The sequence below is a fragment of the Phocoena sinus genome, chromosome 8 (assembly GCF_008692025.1).
Source record: "Phocoena sinus isolate mPhoSin1 chromosome 8, mPhoSin1.pri, whole genome shotgun sequence".
NCBI classification, from domain to species: domain Eukaryota; kingdom Metazoa; phylum Chordata; class Mammalia; order Artiodactyla; family Phocoenidae; genus Phocoena; species Phocoena sinus.
In genome coordinates, this window is record NC_045770.1 from 103,441,508 (window position 1) to 103,450,432 (window position 8,925).

Below are 8,925 nucleotides of genomic sequence, written 5' to 3' on the forward strand. Positions count from 1 at the left end.
TTTGCCCAAATTTTCAGCTCAAATCTACTTGTTAATAAGTTTTAAAAATCTGGGTACAGGGCTTGCGATCAAGTTGCACAAACTTAAGAGTCTAGAAAGTCTCGTCAACCAGATTCTATTTTTACCGCTCCGGAGGAACTATTTTTGCTTCCCTCACAAAGGCGGCGGAAGGGTATTGAAATTCGGAGGTGTCAGCCGTCCTTCCTCTATAAATATGCCGCAGCGGGCGGGGTGGCAGGTATTGAGGCAGCGAGCGCAGAGGCTGCTGTGAGGGAGGAGGCGCTGCCTGAGGAGACCACAGATAAGTTTTTCTGCTGAGATAGATAGGATTAGTATAATTCTGTAGGAATTATAAATAGAATACTGAGATACTGCTTTGCATTAAATTCTTAGAGTAACTTTGATAACAAGATTATTTTAGAGGAAATATGAAGACTTAAAGAGTAGGTTGAGAAAGGAAGAAAAATAATTTTAGAACATGGCGGAGGTTAGGAGCTGAAACTTCTTCATGGAGTGAAAAAAATAATTTTAAAAGGAGTTGCTGAAAGAAATAGGACTGCACAGTACGGAATTTTCTTAAATGAAAGGCAGCCTTTTAGATTAACGTTAAAACGTAGGGTGACATAAACAGAACCTAACCGTCATTTAAAAAAGTCAAGTTGTAGAGGATTAAAATTCTTTAAAGGCCGTCTTTTAAGAAAATTAACTGAAGGTGATTTAAGAAACATGCCTTCAAATTCATGGCGCAATAAAAATTGCGACATTTGAAGCCTACTTGATTATAAGGGCTTTATTTACTAAAGCCGACGGAAATAATAATTAGGGGTGGTAGGATAAAGATTTTGAGGAAGAAGATAAGAAATTTGAAGTGGAAAACTCGGAAGACAGAAGTACAGGAAGGTGAAGAAAAGACTAGAGAAGATAGGAAAAGTAGAAGATAAAAATACGCCTGTTAGAAGACAGAAAAGCTAATTTTAGCCCAGAAGGTAGGAGGCGGAAGAAAAAGTAGACAAAACCAGAAGAGAGAAAGAAGGTTGAACATACGGTCGAGTATTTCAGATAGAAAATGAAAAACAAGCTATTGGACATAAGCATACCAGATAGACGTCAAAAAAAAATTAGAAGATGGGGAAGTTCAAAGCCAAAAAATTGGATAAAGTAAAGGAACAAAAACTAAGGAAAATAATTTTTTATAGTTAAAAGAATTATAAAAGCCCATCAACTTAATTCTGGTGGTGCAGAAGTTAGATTTGAGAAGATGAGGGTTTTTAAACTGCTGTAGGTCAGAACCAACTTAGAAGACTATCCCAAAACTAGAAGGGAAGTCAGTTTAAAATGACAGCAAAAAGCTACTAAAAGGACTGAAGTAATTTAAAAACTAAGAATGTTTTTGGAAGAGTTAAACATTTGAAAGGCTGTAAATACAGTAGCTTAGTTTCCTTTGGAAAATTTAAAGGACTTTGTAACTGAAGGAAATCCAAGAGCAAGAATAACCGTCAAGTTAACATTTTTGCATTGGACTTTGCGCTAAGATGAATTTTTAAATTCTGAGGACTAGGCGCTAATTAACAGCTGACCCAGGTGCTACACAGAAGTGGATTCAGTGAATCTAGGAAGACAGGAGCCGCAGACAGGATTCCAGGAGCCAGTGTTTGGTGAAACTAGGACTGAGGAGCAAGCGGCAGTTCGTGAATATAGGAAAGAGGAGCCCGGGAGCCAGTGCGATTTGGTGAAGGAAGCTAGGAAGAAGGAAGGAGCCCTAACGATTTGGAGGTGAAGCTAGGAGAGGATCCCAGGAAGGAAGAGGCCAGTGCGATGTGGTGACGAAGCTAGCGTGCGGCTTGGCTTGGCAACCACGCGGAGGAGGCGAGCAGGCGGTGTGGAGGATAGATAGAGGATCCTAGAGCGGCAGCCCAGTGTGCCAGGCCCGCAGGGAGAGCCAGTGGTGTGGTAAAAAAAATCCGTGAGGTCGTCCGTATCGTGGGTTGTTTTTTTCTCTTTAATTTTTTTTTTTTTTTGTAATTGAGTATGGTAATATCTTCGAATTTCCTAATGGTAATGGGGGAGTTGTGTACTTAAGCATAAAGGGTTTTATGGGGATGTAGGCCGATTTTCGGGTGTCGTAGGTTTCTCTTTTGCAGGCCTATTTTCTCATGCATCTTTTCTGGAGCTTTTGAGGGCAGACTACCAAGGCCCGGAGGAATGGTAGATGGCAAGTGTTTTTGTTTTTAACCAATATGAGGGAAAACAAATGGATTTGATAGAACGACTTTGAGAGGATTTCAGCGAGTTGTGTAAGCAGGTTTTATATTTAGCTTGGGGTAATGAAGCATTTCAATTTCGTGAATAGAGGACCTATTTTTCTTTCCTCACCCTGTATTCTAAAAGTTTTCTGAATGTGTAGCTTGGGTGTGTAATTCTGGGGGGAAAGTTTTTGGGGGGGCAAAATATGTTTTGAGTTTTTTTCCCTTTAGGTCTGTCTAGAATTCCAAAGGCAAATGACTCAAGGTAACAGGAAAAAAGAAAATCCAGTATCAGGACTATCAGAACACCACAGGTTTACAGTTTGTAGAAACGAGAGCACAAGCGGCTCTCGTTTGAGGTCTGTGGCGGAGCTATCCATTGGAGAAATGGCTGGTAGTTATTCTGTTTTTCCACCCCTTAATCAGATACTTGTTAAAGTATGTAACTGGTTATTTTTCCTTGAAGTATTTTGGGGAAGAGGGTGGGGGAGAAAATGTTTCTCTGAGATTTTCCACAGATGCTATAGTACTATTGACAAACTGAGTTAGAGAAGGATTGTACTGCTGCGCTGTTTGGCACCAACACCTTCAGGGATTGGAGCTGCTTTTCCCTGGAAGAGTATCTATCCCCAGTGAAGCGGAAAGGCACAGCAGCCCAGTGCAGCTTTGGTTCATATTCAGTCATCTCAGCAGAACTTCAGAAGAGCTTGACTAGGCCAAATGTTGAAGTTAAGTTTTCAAATCCTGTAACTTGTAAGATAACTTACTAAAGGGGAGGGGCACATTTTGGCAATTAGTTGGCAGTGGCTTATGGTTGGGATTGGGAGGGTTGGGTTTAGGTAATTGTTTAGTTTATGATTTCAGATAACTCATACCAGAGAACTTAAATACTTAGGATGGAAAACTAAAGAACTCTCAACTTCCAAGGTGGCAAGTAACTCCCAATTTTCTAGTTTCTGTTTTCCCCCAGTTTTTGAATTTGACAGCTGGGGAAGTTCATGAAGATTGACTGGATTTAAAGTGTAGGGCTTGGGGAAGGAAAATGGTGGACTGGGGGTTGGTCTAGCCCACTGGGCTGCCTTAGATTAAAAACTTGGGAATTTTTTTAAATGCTTAAGTTGTTTGCATATGGTAGTGTGTGGTTCTCTTTTGGAATTTTTTTCAGGTGGTTTAATAAAGCTTAATACTACTGTAGGAGCTTCAGAGCAAAGGAAGTGGCTTAATGATCCTGAAGGGATTTCTTCTGATGGTAGCTTTTATATTATCAAGTAAGATTCTATTTTCAGTTGTATGTAAGCAAGCATATTTTTTTAGTGTAGGAAAAACTTGTGTGTGTGACTGCAAAACAGGATGTTAAGGTATGATTCAAAATTATTGTAAACTGTCTCAAATTTGCATCTAAGTATTTGTAAATTATAACTGATAAGAGGGTGGGCTTTTGTTGATGAGGGAGGGGAAACCCTTTTTTTTTCCTGTAGACTTTTTTCAGATAACATCTTCTGAGTCATAACCAGCCTGGCAGTATGATGGCCTAGATGGAGAGGGGAGCAGCTCCTTGGTGAATGATAAGTAAAGGCAGAAAAGATTATATATCATACCTACATGGGGAAAAAGCATAACCCCGAGATCCTTAACTACTGATGAACACATTGTCTGCATATGCCAAAAAAAATTAAGCAAATGATGAAAGCTACCAATTTAAAGTTAATGGAGTCTACCACTTTAAAGTTTGGCTTATCAAGCTGTATCCACAAAAATAATGATGAGAAATAATGAAATGATGAGAAATACAATGAAGATCAAATGTCCATCTCAATACTGCTTTTACAAAAGCAGAATAAAAAAGCGAAATGAAATGAAAATGATAATGCTACACGTTAATCCTGGAATAAAAGAAGCTGAAATAATTGAAATGAGTGGGATCAAGTGGATTGAGGAGGAGGCTGTGCTGTTTGCCAATCTTTCGTTTGCCTCAGACAGGTTTCTCATTATCAGAAGAGTTGCTTCATTTCATCTGGGAGCAGAAAACAGCAGGCAGCTGTTAACAGATAAGTTTAACTTGTATCTGCAGTATTGCATGATAGGGATAAGTGCTTACCTTTGCTAAGAGCTGTGGAGGTCCTAGGTCCCTTACCTAAGGGATTCCGGGATTGTGAGGGATTTTCCTATCCAGCCTTTTAAAGTGAGACAGGACTTGGTGTGCCTGTGGGCTTCCACGATGGGTTAGCACACTTGACTCAGAGGCTAGTAATGCCTTAAAGCCTCTTGAGATTAATAAAGGTAATGTGTATAATACTAAGAACATTTGTTTAGCATTGAGTCTCTGCAAAGCCTATGAAAGGGTAGCATGACGTGCTTTAACCAGAATTCAGATTGTTAACCTTGCTAAAATTCAAATGATGTGTGTATTGTGCAGAAAACCGTTATTTTATTCAAAATAAAATACTTTGTAGAGAATGTATGCTTTTAGAAAGCTGTCTCCTTATTTAAATAAAGTTGTTTGTCTAGTTAGTGTTGGGCAATCTTGGGGGGATTCTTCTCATCTTTCAGAAACTTTGAACACTCTTTAACGGACAAGATCAGGAGTTGAGCGGAAGAACGATTAACTTAAGGCAGGAAAAACAAATTTTATCCTTCGTAAAAGTGATGAGCATTTAATAATTCCAGGCACATGGCAATAGAGGCCCTCTAAATAAGGAATAAATACCTCTTAGACAGGTGGGAGATTATGATCAGGAAAACAGGTAACACCTACGCTGTTTCAGAAAGTCAGGAGTCTAGTGGTTAAACTAGAGTAATGAGCGATCATACTGTCCACGTTTCCAGTTTGCATGTTAACTTTAAATGCTTACAGTCGTGTTATCTAGTGGTAGCTGATGTCTACACTATTGGCCTTTTATATAGGCACTTGGTGTGGGGGAGGGCATGTGGGTTTTTTAAAGAATTTTCCTTTGCAGAGGCTTCATTTCATCCTTCATGAAGCTGTTCAGGATTTTGACTTGCATATAAGCACTTGGCTCTGCCTTCTGTTCTACTAGTGAGTGTGAGACCTTGCAGTGAGTTTATCAGCATACTCAAGTAAATTTTTCCCCCCTGATTTTGGAGGGAAGGGAGGAGAGGGTGGGGCTTACTTGTTTTAGTTTTTTTTTTGCAGACTACACAGAATGCAGTTGTCTTGATCTCAGGTCTGTCTGTTCTGTTGGCAAGTAATGCAGTACTGTTCTGATCCGCTGCTATTAGAATGCATTGTGAAACAACTGGAGTATGATTAAAAGTTGTGTTTTCCCCAATGCTTGGAATAGTGATTGTTGAAGGAAAATCCAGCTGAGTAATAAAAGGCTGAGTGTTGAGGAAATTTCTGCAGCTTTAAGCATTCGTGTTTGTGATTGAAGCAAAGTCCCTTTTGCTGTGCTTTTAGGTAAACTGCTTTTTTGTTCACTTCTGGTAAGGGGGTGGGAGGGCACTGAAGCCTTTAGTCTTTTCCAGATGCAACTTTAAAATCAGTGACAAGAAATAAATTTCAAACGAACAACAGTCTTCACGAAATTTAACTGGCAAGTGGAAATGTTTAACAACAGTTCAGTGGTCTTAGTGCATTGTCTTTGTGCCGGGTTTCTCTCTCTCCTCCCTCGGTCTTAATTCTTATATACAGGAACATTCAAAACAACAGACGTATGCGAAGGGCCAGAGAAGCCAGACCCAGTAAGGAAAAATAGCTTATTTACTTTTAATAAACAAACCAAACATTGCATTTTAAATGTGGGGATTGGGAACCACTAGTTCTTTCAGATGGTATTCTTCAGACTATAGAAGGAGCTTCCAGTTGAATTCACCAGTGGACAAAATGAGGACAACAGGTGAACAAGCTTTTTCTATGTTTACAATACCAAGTCAGATCTGTTACGGGTAATTCAGTACTAAATGACCTTCAGCTTTACGCTGGTGTCAACGGCATGAGCAACTTGGTTGTTGGCCTGGGGGTGGAGGGGTGAGGTGGGCGCTAAGCCTTTTTTTAAGATTTTTCAGGTAACCCTCACTAAAAGCACCAAAGGCTTAAAGTAGGACAACCACGGAGCCTTCCTGTGGCAAGAGAGACAGCAAAGCGCTATTATACCAAGGTCAATCAGAATGGTGTCGGCCTCTCAACCCCATCTTCTGTTAGGAAATGAGGACTTGCCTCAACGACACCCTTTGCAGACAATGCATCGAGGCTGTCTTTTTGGGGAGTGAAGCATCCAAACGAATGCTCTAGTACCTTGTATACCCCTGGGCTTGTCCTAACATACAACTCAGCTGTTTTTATAGCAGCTCTTAATAAAGCCCAAACCTCAAGAAGCGATGCTTGAAGGGGAGGGAAAGGGGGAAAGCGGGCAACCACTTTTCCCTAGCTTTTCCAGAAGCCTGTTAAAAAGCAAGGTCTCCCCACAAGTGACTTCTCTGCCACATCGCCACCCCCTGCCTTTGGCCTAGCGCAGACCCTTCACCCCTCACCTCGATGCTGCCGGTAGCTTGGATCCTTGTGGGCATGATCCCTAATCGGTCTTAAGGTAATTGGTGCCAAGGTCTTCGGTGGGTTGCACTACTAGAAATGACCATTACTTTGCCTGCAAATAGTTAATGATATTAAGACCACAGCTAAAAAGCTCTAAGATGTTTCAGATGTGTGGCATTATTATCCAGTGATTAAAAGAAACTTAAACCAGTAAATGGAGAAATAACATTTAAGAACTGTCATGTTGGGTGGGAAGGTATAAACTGAAGTAGACAGGCACTTTAGCAGTTGAGAGGGGCTGTTGGGGGGGATTGCAAAAATTCTCTGCTAAGACTTTTTCAGGTGAACATAACAGACTTGGCCAAGCTAGCATCTTAGCTGAAGCAGATTCTCCAGTGCTCTTCAGTAGGGTTATTTATAAAGGTTTTTCTTTTCCTGAGAAAACAAAAGGTTTTGTTTTCTCAGGTTTTGCTTTTTGGCCTTTTCCTAGCTTTAAAAAAAAAGCAAAAGATGCTGGTGGTTGGCACTCCTGGTTTCCAGGACGGGGTTCAAATCCCTGTGGCATCTTTGCTTGACTCTAACTAACTCTGCTCTCAGGACTCTCTTGTTTTTCTTCTTTTGCTTCAGGTGCTAGGCTCTAGAGTTAGGGGAGGTGGAAGATAAAAGTAACTTCAAACTATCTTTTCATTTGTCACAAGTCTGAACTGGTTTGTATTTACATAGGAACTTAATATAATAACTGCATTGTCTTTAATTTTCAGGTATTCCTCATGTATCTAGTATTTGGAGAAGTCTCACTATTGAAAATTTTAATTACATATTAATAAAAATCTAAAAGCTTTTCATTGGTGTGATTCATTTGTGTACAAATCAAACTGGTTTGGGTGGGTGTTTTCGTGGGTGTTCTACCTTGTTCCTGTTTAACTTGTCTAATAAGTTATACTGCACTGTCATGCAGTCTAATCTCCCAAGTAGAGCAGGGACCTGGAGGGGGGAAAGCGTGCACTGGGTGAGCTGAAGGACCCAGCAACGTCCCTACAGAAAAAAACGGACATTTCCTTTAAAGCAGCCTACTTTCTCCTGTTAAGCAGTTGGCCGTGAGCTGGGCTGGGATGGAGAAAAACAGCTGGGGGACATGGGGAGGGGCGGTATTAACCATTTCTTCTATGAAAGTACTTAAAACTGGTTAAAAAGCTCTCTGCTGTTCCCGCTGACGTCTTAAGTGACTCCGTTTTTTAATCATTTGTCATTTCCCAAGCTACAAGCTGGTCATGTTACTTGTCCTGTGGAATGGCCTGCAAACCTGCAGATCATCCCTCTCCCTTGCACCTGGAAAACCCTCATGGTCCTGCCCATCTTCTAAACCCCTGAGATGTCCTTGCTCCTCCCTGTATACCCTGAACGAGTAGGAGAGCCTCCTTCCAGGAAACCTGGCCAGTGAAACCCAAGTGTGGGACACAGTTCTGAAGAAGATGCTCACCTAGCACCGGTCTCCCAGCCTGGCCACACCCTCAGCCCAGTGGAGGGGAGGGGCCTCAGCAAACAGCTTTGTCCTACATTACTGAACTCAATGTTAAGTTGCTCATGTGTTGCAAATGGGGAAGCAAGCTCTGATTGGGTCGCTGGCAAGGCAGCAGGGCTGGAATTTGAACCCTGGTCCCCAACACTTGAATTCTCTGTTGCTTTTACTTCAGTGCATGAATGTGCATCAACTGTCCAACTACATAGAAAATAAGGACCGACTGTAGAGCACAGGGAACTATATTCAATATCTTGTAATAACCTATAATGGAAAAGAATCTGAAAAATATATATGTAATTATATGTATATTCACCTTGCTGTTCACCTGAAACCCAACGTTGTAAATCAACTATACTTCAATTAAAATAATAAAATCAACTGCCCAGACGGGTCAGCAGCAGACCAGCCCCCAACACAATGGTCCCTGGGCTTAAGTGCCTATTCTGAATTGATGCCCAGTTTCAGCATCTTTTGGAGAAGTCTGTTCTTGCAGAGCTGGAAGACTCCCAGGAAGCGCAAGGACTTCACTGGAGAGCAAAGGAGTAAGAGAGGAGAGGCTGGGGATTCACCAGGGGCTACATGTTTCCTGGTGCTGAGCAGGCTCAAAACTGGCCAGGATTGGAAAATGTCAAGGCCAGGGTCAACGACAGGAAGGGGCAAAGAAGGAG

At 41.3% G+C, this 8,925-nt stretch overlaps 1 long non-coding RNA gene across 1 annotated transcript; it reads left to right on the forward strand.

Moving 5' to 3' along the window:
- Positions 1-220: 220 nt before the first annotated feature.
- On the forward strand, positions 221-7,578 carry LOC116757435. The gene is made up of 2 exons (XR_004350969.1): positions 221-7,158; positions 7,201-7,578. It is a non-coding gene; the product is annotated as an uncharacterized LOC116757435 (long non-coding RNA).
- The last annotated feature ends 1,347 nt before the right edge of the window (positions 7,579-8,925 follow it).